General features: G+C 39.4%; 2 non-coding genes across 2 annotated transcripts; both read left to right on the forward strand.

Moving 5' to 3' along the window:
* Window positions 1–2,330: 2,330 nt before the first annotated feature.
* Window positions 2,331–2,437, forward strand: LOC141625567 (small nucleolar RNA R71). Its single transcript, XR_012535339.1, has one exon. It is a non-coding gene; the product is annotated as a small nucleolar RNA R71 (small nucleolar RNA).
* A 17,323-nt stretch (window positions 2,438–19,760) lies between these two features.
* Window positions 19,761–19,867, forward strand: LOC141624311 (small nucleolar RNA R71). The gene has a single exon (XR_012534118.1). It is a non-coding gene; the product is annotated as a small nucleolar RNA R71 (small nucleolar RNA).
* Window positions 19,868–23,308: the final 3,441 nt, after the last annotated feature.

The following is a 23,308-nucleotide window of genomic DNA, read 5'->3' on the forward strand; positions in this document are numbered from 1 at the left end:
AGCACTACACATCAATTGAAGTTATTAGTCCCTCCCTCACTTCTCTCAAACATGACAATTATCATGATCAAAGTAAATAAAAATCTAAAGATGACAAAAATGTAATACAAGAATTGAAATGCGAGTTAGGGAGTTAGAAATATTTACAAATGGTGGTTTAGGGAGGACTCCACCAAACTCTCATTCTTGATGAGATGTCAAGGGGGCATGTTCAAGGTGTTGTTGATGTTGCTCAACACCTTGAAAAAGTAATCAAAAGCTTGTTCATTATTGTTATAGAGGTCTTCAATAGACCTTGGCCCTTGTTGTCGGTCTTGATCGATGGCATTACCAATGTAGGGATTAAAAATCCCTTCAAATTCGTCGTCCCAAAGACCACAAACTTCATTAAGTTGATCATTGAAAATCTCTTGATTTGATGGAGACAACTCTCTTCTTCTCTTGGCCAATGAGGCCATTCTCTTCTTCTTTGATTGATTTTGATGAGCTTTGCAAGCTCTCCTTGTCATAATTCACTTGCTCTTTGAATGGAGCATGTTCAATTTTCTTCTTCCATTGGAGTTCCGATTTCTTCCTCTCATCCTTTCGGCTATAATGATCAATCATGAAACATGGTTCATGCAAACGAGGAACTCTCATAGTCTTGTCAAGATTAAAGGTTATGCTTTCATCTCCCACTTCTAGAGTGAGCTCACCATGTTTCACGTCAATCACCGCACCCGCGGTGTGTAGGAAAGGTCTTCCTAGAATGATTGGAATGTTGGAATCTTCCTCCATATCAACAATGGCAAAGTCCACCGGGATGAAAAACTTCCCAATTCGTACGGGGACATCTTCCCATATCCCTAATGGTGTCTTCGTCGATCTATCGGCCATTTGGAGTGTGATGTTGGTGCATTTAAGCTCTCCCATCCCCAACCTTTTACTCACCGAGTACGGCATGACACTCACACTAGTCCCTAGATCACATAAGGCTTTGTTGATCGTTGTGTCTCCAATGGTACACGGTATTGAGAAGCTTCCCGGATCCTTTAGTTTTGGAGGTGAACTCCCTTGAAGTATTGCACTACTCACCTTAGTGAAGGCGATAGTCTCAAGTTTCCGGATCGACTTCTTCTTTGCGAGGATATCTTTCATGTATTTCGCATAGGCCGGCACGTGATTTATTAATTCCGTGAAAGGAATTGAGACTTCCAAATTCTTCACAATTTCCATGAACTTTCCAAGTTGATCATCAAATTTGGGCTTGGCTTGACGACTTGGAAAAGGAAGTCTAATCACAATGGGCTCCTTCTCCTTGACCTTGTCTTCATTTTTCTTTGAACTTTCTTCTTTTGATTATTCTCCATCTTTGGAGTTTTGCACAATTTCTTCCTTATCACTAGCTTCCACAACTTCATCCTCAACTTGCTTCCTTGGTGCTTCATACCTTGTACCACTTCTCAAGTGAATGGCACTAACCGTTTCATGTCTAGGGGGATTACTTTGAGGTGGTAATTGCCCCTTTTGTCTTTGTGAGCTTGATGATGCTAGTTGAGTCAATTGTGTTTCCAACATCTTGGTGTGAGCTAGGATGTTGTTGATGGTGGTTTCCTTTGCTTGACTATCTTTTTGCATTTGAGTGAAAAATTCTTGTTTGAGTGAAAAATTCTTGTTGATTCTTTTGCATTTGGAGGACCGCCTTTTAGACATCAAAACCTTGGTCATTTTGGTGATTGTATGGATTTTGATTTTGGTAACCTTGGTTTTGATTGTAAAAGGGTCTTTGATTTTGGTTTCTCATGGGTGGTGGAGTGTATGTTGTTTGAGGGTTTTGAACATTTTGGCTTTTGTATGAGAGATTTGGATGGAATTTGGTGTTTTCATTGTAATAGTTGGAATAACGAGTACCACTCTTGTATGCTTGGAAAGTATTCACTTGTTCAATTGTTCCCCTACATTCACTTTGGTCATGTCCCAAAGTTCCACAATTCTCACATATCCCACTTGGGATTGATGAAGATGCCGTCATGGCATTAACATGATGCTTTGGTGATTTTGAGACTTCTTCAAGTCTAGCCATAGCTTTTTCAAACTTCAAATTGATTGTGTCAATATGAGCACTAAGTTGAGCACCCAATTGAGTAACGGAGTCCACTTCATGCTTTCCTCCTCTAGTAGCCTTGCGAGGTCTACTATATTGTAAGTTATGGACCGCCATTTCCTCAATCTTGTTCCATGTTTGATTGTCATCAACTTCGGTGAACATTCCATTTGATCCCATGTTGAGAATGTTCCTTGAATCCTCATATAAACCGTTCCAAAATTGTTGTACCAAGAACCATTCGCTAAGTCCATGGTGAGGACATAAGCGACAAATTCCCTTGAACCGCTCCCAAGCTTCATACAAAAATTCTTCATCCGTTTGCTTAAAACCCGTAATTTGAGCTCTTAGCATGTTAGTCTTTTCCGGTGGGTAGAATTTTTTGTAGAAAGCTAGAGCCAACTTCTTCCAAGAATCTATTCCGAGAGTGGCCTTGTCAAGGCCCTTCAACCATTGTTTCGCGGTGCCGATTAGATAAAAAGGAAATAAGACCCATCGAATTTGGTCTTGAGTCATACCGGTTTGAGTGATTGCATCACAATAGTCGCAAAAGGTTTCCATATAAGAATGAGGGTCTTCACTAGGCATTCCCCCAAATTGGCTCCTTTCGACTAATTGGATAAAGGCGGATTTGGCAATAAAATTTCCGGTTAGATGTTGTGGTGTAGGAGTATCATTGGGTAGGTTCTCCTCTGTGGGTACGGAATGTGACGAGAATTTAGGCATTGTAGGTTGATTTTGTGGGGTAATGTGTAATGGGTTCTCCTCTCCTTCTATTGCGAAAGGGTTGATGAACTCAATAGTTGGTTGAACAACTTCACTAATACCTCTCAAACTCCTCCTAGCAAATCTCCTATTGTTCGTCAAGTTTCTTTCAATTTCACGGTCAAAAGGTAACAACTCACCTTGTGACCTTCTAGACATGCAAAATATCAAACAACTCGAAAACAATTAGAACAAACCTTGAGGAGTTTTACTTCCCCAAGGCGAATAAAGACACAACTAATAACAATAAAAGGAAATCTAAATCAAGTAAACACCGTCCCCGGCAACGGCGCCATTTTTTATCCGCATCAATCAAAATAAAGCCACATAGTCATTAACATAAAGAGGAAAAAGGAGATTGGAAAGATCATACCATGCGGTCTTCAATATCCTCATGTCTCGGATGTGGCGTAGTCAATCAATGTGAACAAGGATGAACAAACACAATATATACAATAATATATACAAGACTACACTTGATCGGTCCGTTTCGTGTTCACAATTAAAGATGTGGTCGTTGGGTCACGTCCGAATCAAAACACAATTTATTGCTTCACAAACAACTCTACAATTAGTAAAGAGGCAAGTAAAGGTCGGATCCCAAGGGACGGGTATTGAAATGAGATTTCTATTGAAACTAGTGGTGTCTTAGGGGTGTCACAATTTGGGTTGATGTACAAGGTCACTAACTAAAATAGCAATGAAAATAAACAAGCAAGATGAATTAAAAGGGGTGTAAACAATTGATTAAAAAGCACTAGGGTGTCATGGGATCATAGGGGAATCATTGGAATTGATCATACAAACATGTTCTCAAATTATAAGCAAGCAATTATTGTTGTGATGGATTGAAATGGGTTATATCTTACAATCCTAGGAAAGTTTGGGTCCCGGAGCCGAATCGATTAGATTGTACAACACCTACAAGTCGACTTAATCTTCCCTACTCAACAACATGCATGGTCTAATGAGACTCGAGTTGGGTTATGTCTTACAAGTCTCATTGAAAAGATAGGAGATGGTGGTAAATGCAAGGATTCATGGGCTTAGCATTTCATCAAATATAACATGTGCATGAGTTGAGATCAAAACAAGCAAGCAACTAAAACATGAAAGCATATTAATTTAAGCATGAATCGTTCCCCATGTTGGTTTCCCCTAATCACCCATTAACCCTAGCTAAGAGACTACTCACTCATTATCATGTTGATCATGCTAGCAAGGTTGTCAATCATACCAACAAAATGAAACATGATGAATAAATGAAAGTAATTAACAATAATTAAAAAGGGATTAAGAGAATTATACCTACTAATGATTCCAATAATAAAGCAAAGATAAAAGAAGTACTTGATGCTTGATTGAGAGGTTGTCAATCTCCCAATAATAACCCAAATAATCTTCAATTACCCAAAATAAAGGAAGAACAAAAGAGAGATTAAGGAAATAAAACTTGTATTAGAACTTGATTAATTGTTGATTACAAAACATAAGAGAGATTTGATTGATATTAACTACTCTAATTATTGATAAGAAGAACATACTCTTCTAATTAGACTAATGGGGTATTTATAGTGGAAATTAGGGGGATGCATTAGGGTTAACTAAGGGCTAAACTAGTAATTACACTTTTTAGATTGAGCAGGGAGGAGCCGGTATTTTCCGAAGGAAGGGCTTCTTTCTTTGTAGCTTGGAGAAGACGAAAATGCGCTGTAGAGGAATCCGAGCGGATTAGGGTCGGGACGGGCGGATTCTGGCGATGGAACACGAGCGGATTCAAGAGAATCCGGACGGATTGTGGTGGCTAAACCCGAGCGTCTTGGTGGAAAACCGCATGGATTGTGCAGGTGGAGGACGGCCGGATTGTAGACAATCCGCACGGATTGTGCCTCAGCAAGACTTCTTCTTCTTTTCTTCCCTTTTCTTCATAAATTCCTTGGGGATTTCTTTGGGGACTCAAGGATCCTTTCTCAACATTGCTCATCTACTATCATATATACAAAGGCCTTCTAATCTTGTCTCCTTGATGCTTGGTCATTGAATTCGATCAATTCAGTCTCGTTTTGCCATGAAAATGCAAGATTCTTACTCCTTTCCTACTAAGGGATCAAAATCTCAAAGAATATGCAAAACAAAGAACTAAAGATAATAAATGACCCAAATATGCACTAAAAAGCATGGGAACAAGGCTAATTCGAGGGCTAAATATGCACTAATTATGGTCACATCAACACTACAAAGGAAATGAACATGTTTTTTGAATTTTCAAATTTTCAATTTTTTTGGGTTTTTCGAAATTTTTGATTTTTTTGGATTTTGAATAAAAGTCAAGTTAGAATTTCCCATCCCCACACTAGTATGGGCATTGTCCTCAATGCCAAATACGATAGGAAATTATGCAAGCATGATGCATGATTTCTAAACTAAATGCAAACTATACTAAGCTACACTACATGATACATGGGTTTTTGTTATGGCCGAGAGAATAATTTAAATTAGCTCCCGATGCATATGCATGGACTTCCCCAAACCAATATAGACATTATTTCTAATGTCTTGAATTTCGGGGTAGTTCATGCACATGGAATGCAATGCATGAAACTACAAATTGTCATTTTAGATTTTACAAGTTAGGAACATTAAAAAGAACACCTTAATGAAGCCAAGGTGTTAGTCCTTCATGTTGCTAGGACTCCACAAACAAATGATCAAAATAAAATAAAGAAAATAAAAGAATTAGACAAACCATAAGAGGGGTGAAAGAGTGTAGGAGCCTCCAAGGTTTGCTAATCCTCCATCATATCATCATTATCATCATTTTCCTCCATAGATGTGAAATCATCTCCACTCCCACTTTTACTTCCTTGCTCTTCCTCACTTTCTTCTTCCTCTTCTTGAGCTTCTTCTTCTTCAACATTCTCTTGAACCTCTTCTTCTTCACCTTCTTCATCAACACCCTCATCAACAATCTCCTCTCCACCCGGTCTTCCACCACTAGAGGTGCTAGGAAAGAAAACTTCCCTATCCGCCCAACTAGGCAAAGGACATGATGGATCAAGAAGTCCTTGCCTAGCTAGATGTAGGATGGGCGGATATTGGGCCTTGTAAGCATCCACTCTATCATTGTAAGCTTGCTTGTGCATTTCCCTCATGAGTAGAGTCATGTAATCATTTCCTACCTCGACATCCTTGGGTTTGAACTCGTGATACTCAAATGGGTAGGGTGGTGTGACAATGGAGGAGGAGGGCTCGTCAATCTCGCCTCTTTGTTGTTGAATAATATACTCGGTCTCCTCGGAGAGTGGAAGAAGGTAGTTTGGTCGGTGAACACTCAATCAACAAATCTTTGAAGGCAAAGTGAAGGATCTAGCTTCATTGGTTAACCACTCATATTTGGTGTCAAGAGAATCATGCTTGACCCGCTTAAACTTGTGAATCATGGTGTCCATGTCAATGAGCTGACCTCCTTTAACCGACACATAAGTGTTGTCTTTGTTGAAATTTGGGTTAAAGTGCTTGGCCAAATGGGTAACTAGTCCTCCATTTACAATAAAAGCGGTGCCTTCTTTACTACAATCGACATTAAGCCATCGTTCCACCAAAAGCCTTAGAGCATTATATGGCTTAGTATATTCCCTTCCTATGTTCAAGGCCGACTCAAGAAGAACACGATCGAGCTTGGTAAGATGATTAGTACAATTTCTTGCTATCAAAGTATTCCCAATAACCGTATGCCACACTCTAATGCCCGAATGGTGGACTAATAGAGCACGAGAATCATGAAAGCGCACAAATTTCTTTCCGTAAACTGCCTCCCAAAGAGAAGCGAGAACATACTTGTCAGGGATCTTCGTATATTTCGGGGTATCACTAAGGCCTAAAATCTTACTCAATTCACCAAAAGTGATACGTCTATCAACATTTGCAAGATGAAACTCGATGTGGGTTCTAGTTTCCACCCTTGTGACTTTCAAGGAACTCAAAAATTCCAAGGTGAGGGAGGGGTATGTCAATTCTTTCACGGTAAACAATTTACCCAATCCCATAGCCTCAAAGAAGGTTTTGGTTTGTTCAAGAACACCTAACTTTGTCAAGGCATCTTCACAAATAAATTTTGTAGGCATAATGGTCTTCTTAGCAAAGAGAACAAATTTATCCCTATGAGAGTCGGAAGTGAAAATTACCTCCGGATAATTGGATAATTGCTCAATGACCGGAGTTGTTGATGTTGTAGCTTCCGTAGAGGGACCTTGTTGAACCTCCAACCTTGCCTCATGGACTACCAATGCCTTTGACAATTGTTTTGCTTGAAGAGTTTGTTGCCTTTTTGAAAGTGTCTTCTTTGAGGGTGCCTTGTTACCTCATCTAGTTCTTGCCATTCTTGATTACACGAAAGAAAGATTGAAATCTCCAATTTTTAGTTATGCCCAAATCGATTTAAGATGAAAGAATGTTGCTTTGTATCTTAAAAATTGAGTCAAAAGTTGAAGATTTTGGTGTTTAAATCAATTGTTGTTGTAGAAGGAGTGATTAATTTTTGTTGTGAGGAAGTTTGGATTTGATTTTGTTGAATTTGGTTGAGGAAATTTGGTTTTGTTGATGTAGAGGATGAGGGTTTTTGGGGTTTTTGGGTTTTGGGTAGTGTTTGAATGTAGAAGAAATAAAAATGAAAGAGGGATAAGGGTATAAGAGACCCGTTATATTTGAAATAGCAGCAGGGGGCGAGCGGACCAAGGGTTGGGACGCTCGGATTCTTTGTGTTTTGCCTCAGGAAATGACGCCGCACGACGAGCGTCTTTCAGCAAAGACAAGTTGATTTTTCAATTTGGGACGAGCGTCTTCCTGAACGGACGCTCGGATTCTGTTACAGGGTGATTTTTTAAATTTCAACAGCAGAAAAACGAGCGTCTTCTCGGTAAGACGAGCGTCCTGAATCAGACGAGCGGATTCTCAATTGAGACGCTCGGATTCTGTGACAGACCATTTTTTGAATTCTGCAGCTCTGCCAGATGTGCGGATTGTATCTTGGACGCTCGGATTCCTTGACGACGAGCGGATTCCCTTTTTGGCCGCTCGGATTCTTTCTTGTCCATACGGATTCAGGTCCATCCGTGGGTACTGCATAACCCGTAACATTTTTCATTCTTCAATTCTCGTGTTCTTCATTGTGGGGGCACTACAAAGACATGAATAGCCTAGGCAATTTCTATCCCCACACTAAGTCAAAGCACTACACATTAATAAAATCATAAGTCTCTCCCTTACTTCTCTAAAAAATGATGAATATCTTGATCAAGGCACAAAAATATAAATCCAAAAATGACAAAAATGCAATGTAAAAATTGAAATGCAAGTTAGGGAGTTAGAATATTTACAAACGGTGGTTTAGGGAGGACTCCACCAAACTCTCATCCAATGTGAGATGTCAAGGGGGCATGTTCAAGGTGTTGTTGATGTTACTCAACACCTTGAAAAAGTAGTCAAAAGCTTGTTCATTGTCATGATAAAGGTCCTTAATACATCTTTGCACTTGTTGTTCTCCGTGATGGTCTTGGTTCATAGCATTACCAATGTAGGGATTGAATATCCCTTCGAACTCATCATCCCAAAGACCGCAAACTTCATCTACTTGATCATTAAAAATTTCTTGAGTTGATAGGGACAACTCTCCTTCTTTCTTGTTTTAGCCAATGAGGCCATCCTCTTCACTTGTCATGGGTGAGCTTTTCAAGTTCTCTCTGTTGCTATTTCCTTGCTCTTTTGATGGAGCATCATCAACTTTCTTTTTCCATTGGAATTCCGACTTCTTCCTATCATCCTTCCGGCTATAGTGATCAACCATAAAGCATGGTTCATGCAAACGGGGAGCTCTTATGGTCTTGTCAAGATTGAAAGTTATGGTCTCGTCTCCCACTTCTAGAGTAAGATCTCCGTGCTTCACATCTATCACCGCACCCGTGGTGTGCAAGAAAGGTCTACCAAGGATGATCGGAATATTCGAGTCTTCTTCCATGTCAACAATGACAAAGTCCACCGGGATGAAGAATTTGCCGATTCTCACTTGAACATCTTCCCATATCCCTAACGGTGTCTTCGTCGATCTATCGGCCATTTGGAGTGTGATTTTGGTACATTTAAGCTCTCCCATCCCTAGCCTTTTACTAACCGAATACGGCATAACACTCACGCTTGCTCCTAGATCACACAAAGCCTTGTTGATCGTGGTGTCGCCAATGGTACACAGTATTGAGAAGCTTCCCGGATCTTTAAGTTTCGGAGGTGAACTCGCTTGAAGGATTGCACTACTCACCTTAGTGAAGGCGATAGTTTCAAGCTTCCGGATCGACTTCTTTTTCGTAAGGATGTCCTTCATGTACTTTGCATAGGCCGGCACGTGATTGATTAATTCCGGAAAAGGAATCAAGACTTCCAAATTCTTCACAATTTCCATGAATTTTCCAAGTTGGTCATCAAACTTAGGCTTAGCGTGACGACTTGGGAATGGAAGTCTAATCACAATGGGCTCCTTCTCCTTGGCCTTTTCTTGATTTTTCTTTCAAACTTCTTCTTTTGTTGGTTCATCTTCCTTAGAGTTTTGCACAACTTCTTCTTTGTCACTAGCTTCCACAACTTCATCCTCAACTTGCTTCTTTGGTCCTTCATATCTCGTACCACTCCTCAAGTGAATGGCACTAACCGTTTCATATCTTGGGGGATTACCTTGAGGTGGTAATTGCCCCTTTTGTCTTTGAGAGTTTGAAGATGCTAGTTGGGTCAATTGGGTTTCCAACATTTTTGTGTGGGCTAGTGATGTGAACATTATTTGCGCACATTTAGTCCCCTAATTGAGCCTATTTTGCATACTATTATAACATTCTATGGCCATTTTATTCGTCAAAACCTTCCTATTTGCTTTTCTATCGCATTTCATATGTTTTGTAGAAAAGGAGATAATAAGACGGAAATCCCCGTCTTTCATGCATATTTGGAAGCTACTTGACGATACTAGATGGACTAGTATGAAGAGGAAGCAAGGACTAAAAATCAATCCCACAAGAATAAAACGGAAGTGAGCAAAAGGGAAGAAAAGATGAAGTATCATTGCTGAAGAACAATCCGAGCGGATTGTCTCCAATCCGCCCGTCTCCTCACAACACAATCTGAGCGGATTTCCACCAAAGACGCTCGGATTGCCCCGCCAGAATCCGCCCGGATTCCGTCGAATCCGCTCATCTTCCATCAACAGAATCCGCCCGTCCCGACCCCAATACGCACGGATTTCTTCACAGCATAATTTCGTCTTCTCCAAGCTACAAAGAAAGAAGCCCTTCCTTCGAGAAATACCGGCTCCTCCCTGTTCCATTTAAAAAGTGCAATTACTAGTTTAGCCTTTAGTTAACCCTAAATGCATCCACCTAATTTCCACTATAAATACCCCATTTGTAATAATCTCTTTGATCAAGTTTTGAGATTAGAATCAAGTTTTATTAGAATATAATCAAGCTCTCTTATTAGAAATTCCTCTTAGATTAGATTAGGAGTAGATTAGAATAGATTACTCTTTAATCTTTCCACAAATTACACATTAATTTTTCCATAATTATTGTTCAAGTTTATTATTCAAGTTTATTATTGGGTAATTGAAGATTATTGGGTTATTATTGGGAGATTGACAACCTTCCATCAATCATCAAGTTTCTTCTATTATTCTTTGCATTATTATTTGGACCATCTCAAGCTTGGTATAAATCCTTTACCCTTTAATCTATATTGTTCATTTCTTCATTCTATTATCATGTTTATACTTGTTGTGATGTTTGACACCATTAATGACATGTTTCCCATGATAATGAGTGAGTAGTTACTTAGCTAGGATTAGTGGGTAATTAGGGGCAACCAACATGGGATTGATTCATGCTTAATCTAATATGTTCACATGATTAAATTTCTTGCTTGTTGTGATGTCAACTTTATGCACATGTTATGTTTGATGAAATGTTAAGCCTATGAATCCTCGCATTTTTACCATCTCTTATCTACTCAACTTGACTTGTAAGATATAAACCAACTCGAGTCTTGTTAGACCATGCATAGAAGTTGATTAGGAGGAAAGTAAGTCGACTTGTAGGTGTTGTACAATCCAATCGATTCGGCTCCGGGACCCAACTCTTCCTAAGAACCGTAAGACATAAACCAACTCGGTTCCTCCACAACATTAATTGCTTGCAACTTTGTAAAGATGTTTATATGATCAACACCATGAATCCCCTATGACCCCATGACATCCTAGCACTTTTAATCATTTGCTTACATCCTTCCTTTTATTGCTTGTTTTACTTTATTGCTTTTATTAGTCTAGAACACAACTACAAACCCCATAAATTGTGACACTAGCATAAATTGAGATAGATAGACTTAGAACCCAAAGCACACCGTCCCATGGATCGACCTCGACTACCACTAACTAGTTGTATGTTGAGTATTATAAATATGTTTGATGGATGTGTGACGACCAACTCTTGTCTTATCAAAATGGCGCCGTTGCCGGGGATGGTGCTATGTGATTAAGTTCTTACTTGTTTGTCTATTTTGATTTTGCTTTCACCTTGAGGAACTTGTTCCTCAAGGATTGTTCTTACCATTTTTGTGTAGTTTCCATGCTTGTAGTTGTTAACTTGTCTTAACTATGATGATGACCCAAGACTTAACATATGGAGTATGTGGTAGATTCTTTGAGTATGACTATGGGTATGGGGAGTTTGAGGAGCAAGTCAACACAAACCTACCTTACTACTCATACAACGAAAATCCTAACCACTACCTCAATTTTTCCCACCAAAATCACCACACCCAATATCAACAACAACCACCCACCCAATACCCATTTCACAATGAGCCTCAATTGCCACAATACAACCACTTTCACACCCACCCACAACAAAAAGATGAACCCATTCAAAACATGATTCTCCAAATGATGGGAGATCAACAAAACTTCTTCAAACAAATGCTAGAAGAGAGCCAAAAAGAAGATAATGTTCTTAAAAACATTGTTATCCAAAGAGAGGAATTGAGGATTCAAATTGCCCAATTAAAAGAATCCCAAGCAATCACATACCACCGTTCTTTGGACATTGAGCATAAATGCGAATTTGAAGTAATGACCTTTGACATGGAAGATGAGAAGTGGGAGGAGCCAAGTTCCTTGAGCTCTTGTGACTATGAAAGTGTTGTGTTCGATGAAGAAGACATGAGGTTAAGCAAACCAAATACTCTTAACCTTTGTGAGTATGAGGGTGTGTCTTTTGATATGAACGTTGAGGTGTTGGAAAAAGAGTTACATGAAGCCCACATTTATTATTCACGTGAAGATAGCAACAATGATGATGAACCTAGAGGAGGGACTCTCAATATCACCTTGCTTGAGGAGCCTATCCTTGAGGAATTTGAGATACCCTATCATGAAGAAGAACGTCCTTCCTTTATTCTTCATGAAGACCACTTGGCACCTATCATGGAGCCAATGATCATTGAAGAGGATATGATAGACCTTCTTCAAAAGGCCAAAGTTTCTTACAAGAGCTACTTGGTGAAAAAGCTCAAAGAGAAAATTGCCCGTGAGGCTACTTGTGAAGATTTGGTACCCACAATCTCAACTCCTATGGTATCCAATCATCAAAGCCATGAAAATTCTCCTTCCACCTTGGAAGGATTGAAAAATCAAAATGCTATCATCATCACCAAAATTGAAGAAGAAGTTGGTAAGTGGAAGTCCACGGATGAAAATGAACCACACTTCATGCTTAGTGTTGACAAGAATCATGGGTTTACCTATTTGAAACATCGGGAAAGCTCTAACACTAAGGAGAAGGCAAGGAAAAGAACATTTTACAAGCCTCCTTGGCCAAATTTCATATTCGGATTGAGCAACCCATACTTGTGCTTATTTGGAGCTTGTTCACAAGCTTTTGATCTTTTATTAAGAGCTTTGAGCTCTATGGATAAGAATTTAAAATTGAACTAGTTTGGTGGAGTCCTATCTCAAACCACCATTTGTAAGATATTTCTTGGACCCCTTTATTTTTGTACATTTCCATTTGCATTTAATTTCTTGCATGAGAGAGAAGAGAGAGAGAGAGTCATCTTACATGTTTCATGAGCAAATTTCAGAAAAAGATAAGGAAAAAGAGAAAATCAGTGAAAAGGGGTGCGTTGTTTCGCGAAAAAGGAAGAAAAAGAAGGAAAAGAACAGAAGATGCCTGGATCGAGAGAAGGACGCCCGACCAAGACCCGCGGAAAAGAAAAAGCTAAAACTGAAGGAGAATCCGTGCGGATTCGAGCGAATCCGCCCGTCCTGGACAATACGTCCGTCTTCTTCACGGGACGCCCGTCCCGTGTGTCATCCAGAAGCCAGATTTTAAGCTGTGAAAGAATCCGTGCGGATTGTTCACAATCCGCCCGTCCCGATCAAGCCGCACGTCCTAGGCACAATACGCCCGACTTTTCCCACTTCCCAGCCGAGGAAGTTTGCTGTGTTTGAATCCGTGCGGATTCTAGCAAAGACGCTCGTCTTCTTCTCCGAGAATCCGCCCGTCCCGACTGAAATCCGCTCGGATTGTCCTGTTCCTGCGGATAAAACGAGTCCGACCCAACCTTATCCGTTCGGATTCCCTACTCCTTCTATATAATCACCCCCCTTTCTCCCTCATTTCCTCACCTTACCAAACCCTAAAACACTCATCTCAATCCTCAAAATCACCATCCCATACTCAAAAACACCCCCATCACCAACATCCAAATGGCACCATTGACAAACACCAAAGGAAAGGCCAAGAAATTGGTTGAATCATTCGGGAAGAAGCGCAAGGGATCAACCTCTTCAACACCGCGAGAGGTAGTACTACCAAGGAGCACCCAACCCTTAATGAGGGGAGGCATTGAACAACTCAACCACTTCCAAGAAGTGCTCTTTCAATCCGACGATCACCGCCAAAAATTTGTCGAGTTACTAGGTAAGAAGTACGAACCTACTCAATTTGTAGACACTAGGGTGTTGGAAATCCTTAAGATAAGGTACCTTACCGAGATGTTCTTTAATGGCCTTGGCATCGGGAAACTTTTCCATGCCCATGAAGAGACTTACCTTAGTCTCACCCTTGAATTCTTGAGTAGCCTTCGCATTGTGGCGGATACCCACAACAATGTAGGCATGGAGTTTAGGTTATGCAACCTAGACCATAGTCTTTCGCTTGAGGAATTTGCCTATGTTTTCGGTCTTGAAGTACCCACCGACCATACCGAGAAGCCCGATAATTTTGGTGTGGACTTTCTTTGGAAGGCTATCTCCGGGAGGGACTTTACCCATATAAAGCGTTGCTATACCTTTGCCATCCAACATCCGGTGATTCGATTCACCGAACGCTTTGTAGCCGGTTGCATCAATGGGAGGTACGAGCAAGATAGGTGCACTCTCATCGACTTAACTTTTCTCGAGTCCTATTTGAATGTTCGAGCGGTGAGGCGTTATAACTTTAATACGCCACTTGAGATACTTACTAGGTTCCATGATTTTGCTCAAGGGACCACCCAACTCAAAACCTTCGTGATGGGAGGTCTAATTACCATTTTGGCCCACCACCTTTGTCCCGGGTTCAATACCCGAGGAACCTATACTCCTCTTGAGGGGAGGACTTTAATTGATGAGCACACCATCTTCCACAGTCACCGATGGTGTAACTACACTCGAGATGGGAGTGTGGAGTGGCACACCAAGGGATGCACTTCAATGATCCTTGAGGGATGGAAGATACCGGGCATTGACCCAAGATTGAGTCCATACTCTCCTCCACCAAACTACCTCCTTGATATCCAAATTCTTGATAATCCCCCTCAAAGGGAAGAGCCACACCGTCAACCACCTCGTGGAGGGCCGGGAATACATATTCGCCCACCTTCCTACGTACCTATCCCGCCATACCCTACTCCTTATACCGAATTTCAACCTAAGCAATCCCCAATACCCCGGGTATTAATGATTTGATGGCACTCATGAATAGAGTGGACCTTGGGGTGCATAAAGGGAGGGAAGACAACTACTTGGCCCTCTACCCCCAATACTACAATATGGCTCAACAAGGGTACATTGACCCCGATGGTCCTAAACCCTCTTGGGCACAACCGGAGCTCTTGTTCCCAAATTATGGGGACCAAGCTTGGGGTCGAGGAGACGGAGGGCATTCTAGCCAAGGTGGAGGGTACTCGGGTCAAGGAGGAGGATTTGACCAAGGAGGATATTGGGGCCAAGCACCCGGATATGATCAAGCCGGAAGCTCTCATGGTTATGGCTATGATCAAAATGAGGATGACGAGTGAAAGAGGCCTACTTCACCACTTCCATTTGTATGATACCCACCTCTCCCTCTCTCTCTTTTGTATATACATTGCATTTAGTGTAGTTTTTGCATGCATTTGTATTATATTTCATATTGCATTTATATTAGTTAGTTCATATAGATTAGCTTGCATTGTATTTATCCCGCATGATTCATGTAGATAGTTGCATATAGACTATAATTCATAATCACTAATGACCAATCCTATTCATTTCTACACTAGAAATAGTGTTTAAATCGGTTTGGGGAGGTTTGATCATAGGTGACCATAGTCTACTACAAAACATGCATCATATAGTATAGGTTAGATTGCATTCATTTGTTATATATGTCATATAGAATTGCATTTAGTTAGAGCATGCATTCATTCATACCATATCATTGCATTTGTACTTTATTTCAAAAAAATCAAAAATCCAAAAACATGTATTTCTTTTTCATTCCTACTCCTACATGTACATTGAGGACAATGTCCAAAATAAAGTGGGGGATGAGAACTTATATTCCAAAAATGCATAATAATTGAAAAATTTCGAAAAATCACAAAAATATGTCTTTTAATTTCATAAAAACAAAAACCATAAAAATTTGAAAAATTGAAAAATCCAAAAACATGTTTATTTCCTTTTGTAGTCTTGTATATAGTGTTTGTATATATTGTGTTTATCTATCCTTTTTCACATTGATTGACTACGCCACATCCGAGACATGAGGATATTGAAGACCGCATGGTATGATCTTTCCAATCTCCTTTTTCCTCTTTATGTTAATGACTATGTGGCTTTATTTTGATTGATGCGGTAAAAACAATGTGAACTTAGGACTTGCATTTAGTTTATATGGCATATTAGTTGGTAGAATCATTTGCATTAGGATGTATATATGTTAGTTGCATCATGGCATGTAGTTTGCATGTTAGAAAATTTTTTGCGAAACCGTCTACTTCGGAAGCTTGACAAGTGTATATAGGCCCTAGTAGATGCTTTTCCTTCTTAAGACTTTGCTTGTTAGAATACTTATAAAACACCCTAGGATGTGTCATGCTAGTATCCTTTGACCCATGGATTAAGGCCTAGTCAAGAGTACCTTGTGGTGTGATAACTCCTTGGCTACCGTTTATTCCAAGGTGACCCTTGAAACCATGCATCCATCCATCCATCATCCATGTTCTACCACATTTTTGTCATCAAAGGGAATGGGCACAAAAAGAAATCAATTTGAGTTCAATGAAATGAAAAATGAAAGAAAGTTTGCAAAATTGCATCAAATGAAAAGAGGAGCAAAAATAGAACTCCTAAAGCTTCAAATATAAGCCACCCTCACTACATATGGGGTGACTTTGAAAATGTTCAAAAGAAAAGTGAAAAGTTGTCAAGTGTTGAAAAGCCAAAAATGAAAAGAAATGGCAAAAAGAAAGTGTTCTCAAATGTTATATGCCACAAGAAATTGGGGGAAAAAACAAAAACAAAAGCAAACTCCCAAAATGAAACTCAAATTCTATCGATCCCTTTATCCATCGTATCCATTTTTGTGCATGGTAGAGAGGGGACGACCCTTCTTCTTGTCTAGGCAAGAGGGGGAATTCCGCGATCCCCCAGTGTTTCTAACACCATAGGGAGTCTACTCTTGACAAAAGCATTTAACGATTGAGGACAAAGGTACCCTAGCTTGACACATTTTGGAGGTGATTTATTGGTATCCTTCTAGGCTTAGTAGTTTGAAGAAATTGCATCTATGAAGGAGTGTGTACCCTTGAATTGCTTCCCTTGTAGATAATTTCCGCCACTTAGATGAGGAAAGTGGCTATTCTTTTGTAGATGCATCCATTACTTTATTTTGTGTGCTTAATGATTGGATGTGTCGCCATTTTGGCAAGACCCACCTTGCCTTGCAAGAAGGCATCCTACCTCATGGTTGTCTTGTTGTGAGTTGAAGGGGCGGAGTGAGACCCGCTAATTGTCTCATATCGGTTATGTTATTAGGTTAGTTTAAATAAAGGTCTAGTTTTAGTCACCTCTTTACTCGGGACGAGTAAAGGTTCGGTTTGGGGATATTTGATGTGAACATTATTTGCGCACATTTAGTCCCCTAATTGAGCCTATTTTGCATACTATTATAACATTCTATGGCCATTTTATCCGTCAAAACCTTCCTATTTGCTTTTCTATCGCATTTCATATGTTTTGTAGAAAAGGAGATAATAAGACGGAAATCTCCGTCTTTCATGCATATTTGGAAGCTACTTGACGATACTAGATGGACTAGTATGAAGAGGAAGCAAGGACTAAAAATCAATCCCACAAGAATAAAACGGAAGTGAGCAAAAGGGAAGAAAAGAAGAAGTATCATTGCTGAAGAACAATCCGAGCGGATTGTCTCCAATCCGCCCGTCTCCTCACAACACAATCCGAGCGGATTTCCACCAAAGACGCTCGGATTGCCCCGCCAGAATCCGCCCGGATTCCGTCGAATCCGCTCGTCTTCCATCAACAGAATCCGCCCGTCCCGACCCCAATACGCACGGATTTCTTCACAGCATAATTTCGTCTTCTCCAAGCTACAAAGAAAGAAGCCCTTCCTTCGAGAAATACCGGCTCCTCCCTGTTCCATTTAAAAAGTGTAATTACTAGTTTAGCCTTTAGTTAACCCTAAATGCATCCACCTAATTTCCACTATAAATACCCCATTTGTAATAATCTCTTTGATCAAGTTTTGAGATTAGAATCAAGTTTTATTAGAATATAATCAAGCTCTCTTATTAGAAATTCCTCTTAGATTAGATTAGGAGTAGATTAGAATAGATTAATCTTTAATCTTTCCACAAATTACACATTAATCTTTCCATAATTATTGTTCAAGTTTATTATTCAAGTTTATTATTGGGTAATTGAAGATTATTGGGTTATTATTGGGAGATTGACAACCTTCCATCAATCATCAAGTTTCTTCTATTATTCTTTGCATTATTATTTGGACCATCTCAAGCTTGGTATAAATCCTTTACCCTTTAATCTTTATTGTTCATTTCTTCATTCTATTATCATGTTTATACTTGTTGTGATGTTTGACACCATTAATGACATGTTTCCCATGATAATGAGTGAGTAGTTACTTACCTAGGATTAGTGGGTAATTAGGGGCAACCAACATGGGATTGATTCATGCTTAATCTAATATGTTCACACGATTAAATTGCTTGCTTGTTGTGATGTCAACTTTATGCACATGTTATGTTTGATGAAATGTTAAGCCTATGAATCCTTGCATTTTTACCATCTCTTATCTACTCAACTTGACTTGTAAGATATAAACCAACTCGAGTCTTGTTAGACCATGCATAGAAGTTGATTAGGAGGAAAGTAAGTCGACTTGTAGGTGTTGTACAATCCAATCGATTCGGCTCTGGGACCCAACTCTTCCTAAGAACCGTAAGACATAAACCAACTCGGTTCCTCCACAACATTAATTGCTTGCAACTTTGTAAACATGTTTGTATGATCAACACCATGAATCCCCTATGACCCCATGACATCCTAGCACTTTTAATCATTTGCTTACATCCTTCCTTTTATTGCTTGTTTTACTTTATTGCTTTTATTAGTCTAGAACACAACTACAAACCCCATAAATTGTGACACTAGCATAAATTGAGATAGATAGACTTAGAACCCAAACACACCGCCCCATGGATCGACCTCGACTACCACTAACTAGTTGTATGTTGAGTATTATAAATGTGTTTGATGGATGTGTGACGACCAACTCTTGTCTTATCAGCTAGGATGTTGTTGATGCTGATGTCCTTTGCTTGGCTATCCTTTTGCATTTGAGTTAAAAACTCTTGTTGATTCTTTTGCATTTGGAGGACCGCTTTTTGAACATCAAAACCTTGGTCATTTTGTTGATGGTATGAAGTTTCATTTTGATAACCTTGGTTTTGGTTGAAAAAGAGTCTTTGATTTTGGTTTCTCATGGGAGGTGGGGTGTATGTTTGTTGAGGGTTTTGAACATTTTGGCTTTTGTATGAGAGATTTGGGTGGAATTTGGTGTTTTCATTGTAATAATTGGAATAAGGGGTACCACTCTTGTATGCTTGAAAAGCATTCACTTGTTCATTTGTTCCACTACATTCACTTTGGTCATGTGCCAAAGTTCCAGAATTCTCACATATCCCACTTGGGATTGATGAAGATGCTACCATGGCATTAACATGATGCTTTGGTGATTTCGAGGTTTCTTCAAGTTTAGCCATAGCCTTTTCAAACTTCAAGTTAATTGTGTCAATATGAGCACTAAGTTGAGCACCCAATTGAGTAATAGAGTCCACTTCACGCTTTCCTCTTCTAGTAGCCTTGCGAGGTCTACTATATTGTGAATTATGGACCGCCATTTCCTCAATCTTGTTCCAAGTTTGATTATCGTCAACTTCGGTGAACATACCATTTGATCCCATGTTGAGAATGTTTCTTGAGTCTTCATTAAGACCATTCCAAAATTGTTATACCAAGAACAACTTGTTAAGTCCATGATGAGGACAGGACCGACAAATTCCTTTGAACCGCTCCCAAGCTTCATACAAAGATTCTTCATCCCTTTGCTTAAAACCCGTAATTTGAGCTCTTAGCATGTTAGTCTTTTCCTGAGGGTAGAATTTTTTTTAGAAAGCTGAAGCTAACTTCTTCCAAGAGTCAATTCCAAGAGTAGCCTTATCCAGGCTTTTCAACTATTGTTTTGCGGTGCCGATTAGAGAAAAAGGAAATAAGACCCATCGAATTTGGTCTTGAGTCACACCGGTTTGTGAAATCGTATCACAATAGTCACAAAAAGTCTCCATGTGGGAGTGAGGGTCTTCACTAGGCATTCCCCCAAATTGGCTTCTTTCGACTAATTGGATAAATGCGGATTTAGCAATGAAATTCCCGGTTAAGTGTTGTGGTGTAGGAGTACCATTGTGTAGGTTCTCCTCGGTTGGTACGGAATGTGATGAAAATTTAGGCATTGTGGGTTGATTTTGTGTTGGATTTTGTGTTGGGTTCTCCTCACCTTCTCTTGCAAAAGGGTTGATGAACTCAATAGTATTTGGTTGATTATCTATAACCTCACCAATACCTCTAAAAGTACCTATAGCAAGTCTTCTATTGGTTGTCAAAGTCCTTTCAATTTCATGATCAATGGGTAACAAGTTACCTTGTTATCTTCCAGACATGCAAAATATCAAACAACTTGAAAATAATTAGAACAAACCTTGAGGAGTTTTACTTCCCCAAGGCAAAGAAAGACACAACTAATAACAATCTAAGAAAATCAAATCAAGTTAACACCGTCCCCGGCAACGGCGCCATTTTTGGTCGGGCTCACTTGGAGCTTAATTTTCGGTTACTTGTCGTTAGGAGCACCAAGACCAAAACAATATTTATAACATCACAAATAACTCTGCTATTAATAAAGAGGCAAGTAAAGGTCGGATCCCAAGGGACGGGTATTGATGTAGGATTTTCGATTGCAAGTAGCGGTGTCTAGGGGTGTCATGATTTGGGTTGAGATGAGAAGATCACTAAACTAAATAGCAATAAAAGTAAACAAGCAAGATGATTAAAATGAGATGTAAAGAATTGATTAAAAGAACTAGGGTACATGGGGTCATAGGGGATTCATGGGAATTGATCATACAAACATATTCTCAAATTATAAGCAAGCAATTATTATTGTGATGGATCGAGTTGGTTTATATCTTATAATCCTAGGAATGTTTGGGTCCCGAAGCCGAATCGATTAGATTCTACAACACCTAAAGTCAACTTAATCCTCCCTACTGAACTATATGCATGGTCTAATGAGACTCGAGTTAGTTTATGTCTTACAAGTCTCTTTGAAAAGTTAAGTGATGTGTAGAAAATGCAAGGATTCATAGGCTCGCATTTCATCAAACATAACATCTGCATAAGTTGAGATAACAACAAGCAAGCAAACAAATTATGAAAACATATTAAATTAAGCATGAATCATCCTCCATGTTGGTTTCCCCTAATTACCCATTAACCCTAGTTAAGGAAACTACTCATCATTATCAAGTTTAACATGTTAACAAGGTTGTCAATCATATTAACAAGGCAAAACATGATGAATAAATGAAGATGATTAACAATAATTAAAAAGGGATTAAGAGAATTATACCTACTAATGATTCCAAAAAAAAGCAAATAATAATAGAAGTACTTGATGAATGATTGGAAGGTTGTCAATCTCCCAACAATAACCCAAATAATCTTCAATTACCCAAAATAAAAGATGAAAAGAGAAATTAAGGAAATGAGATTTGTATTAAGACTTGATTAGAAGTTGATTACAAGATTCAGAAGAGATTAGAATGATATAAACTACACTAAGGATTGATAAGAAGAACATGATTAATCTAATTAGACTAATGGGGTATTTATAGTGAGGATTAGGTACACAAATTAGGGTTTACTACGGGCTTAAATGACGATTAAGTCCTTGAGGAATCGCTCCTCTCAGAAAAGAAGCGAGTCTCCTTTTTGCCGGTCTTTCACAAATATGCGCATCTTTCATGGAGGGAAGAAGAGGACGTATGGTCCTGTAAGACAATCAGAGCGTCCAAGGGGTTGGGACGGGCGGATTCTGGGGTGGCTGGATGAGCGTCTTGATGGCTGGACGAGCGGATTGGGGTGTGGTTGGACGGGCATCCCTATGGAAAAGACGCTCGGATCTTTGGAGTCCTGGACGGGCGTCTTTCTATGCTGGACGAGCGGATCTCCTCACTGCTTTTCTTTTTCTTCTTTTTCTTCCTCTCTTCTTCCAATAATCCTCCGGGATTTAGTCGGGGATGCAAGGATTTCTTCATCATAGCCCATCTATTATAATATGTACAAAAGGCCTTCTAGTCTTGTCTTCTCTTTGATGCTTGGTCATTAGATTCGATCAATTTAGCTCTATTTTTCCATGAAAATGCAAGGTTTTCACTCCTCTCCTACCAAGGAAACAAAACCTCAAAGAATATGCAAAACAAAGGACTAAAGATAGTAAATGACCCAAATATGCACTAAAAAGCATAGGAACGAGGCTAATTTTGGGACTAAATATGTTCAAATAATGGTCACATCAAAATGTAAATAACTAATTACCTCTACCTCGAAATGTTTATAAAACCTCAACATAATTTAGTAAATTAACATATTAATTCACTAAATTGAATCTTATTTAATCACATTACAATAAGATACATATTTCCTCTCATAAATATAAATTGTGCATGGTAGAGAGGGGACGATCCTTCTTCTTGTCTAGGCAAGAAAGGGAATTCCACGATCCTACAGTGTTTCTAACACCATAAGGAGTATACTCTTGACAAAAGCATTTAACGATTGAAAACAAAGGTACCCTAGCTTGACACAACATGTAGGTGATTTATTAGTATCCTCCTAGGCTTAGTAGCTTGAAGAAACCATATCTATAATGGAGTGTGTACCTCTAGATCGTTTCCCTTGTAGATAATTTCCGCCACTTAGATGAGGAAAGTAGATATTCATTTTTGTAGATGCATCCATTACTTGCTTTTGTGTGCTTAATGCTTGGATGTATCGCCATTTTGGCAAGCCCCACCTTGCCTTGCAAGAAGGCATCCTACCTCATGGTTGTCTTGTTGTGAGTTGAAGGGGCGGAGTGAGACCCGCTAATTGTCTCATATTGGTTATATTAGTAGGCTAGTTTAAATAAAGGTCCTAGTTTTAGTCACCTCTTTACTCGGGACGAGCAAAGGTTCGGTTTGGGGATGTTTGATGTGACTCATATTTGAGCACATTTAGTCCCCGAATTAACCTCGTTCCTATGCTTTATAGCACTTATTTGGGTCATTTACTATCTTTAGTTTCCCATTTTGCATATTTTGAGGTTTTGTCTCCTTAGTAGGAAAGGATTGCTAACCTTGCATTTATGAGGAGAAATGGAGCTAAATGGATCGCATCTAATGACCAAGCATCAAAGAGAAGACCAACATTAGAGGCCTAAGTTGATAAATAAAGTGAAATGGGCCATGATGAAAGGATCCTTG

This window comes from Silene latifolia, chromosome X (genome assembly GCF_048544455.1).
Source record: "Silene latifolia isolate original U9 population chromosome X, ASM4854445v1, whole genome shotgun sequence".
NCBI lineage: Eukaryota > Viridiplantae > Streptophyta > Magnoliopsida > Caryophyllales > Caryophyllaceae > Silene > Silene latifolia.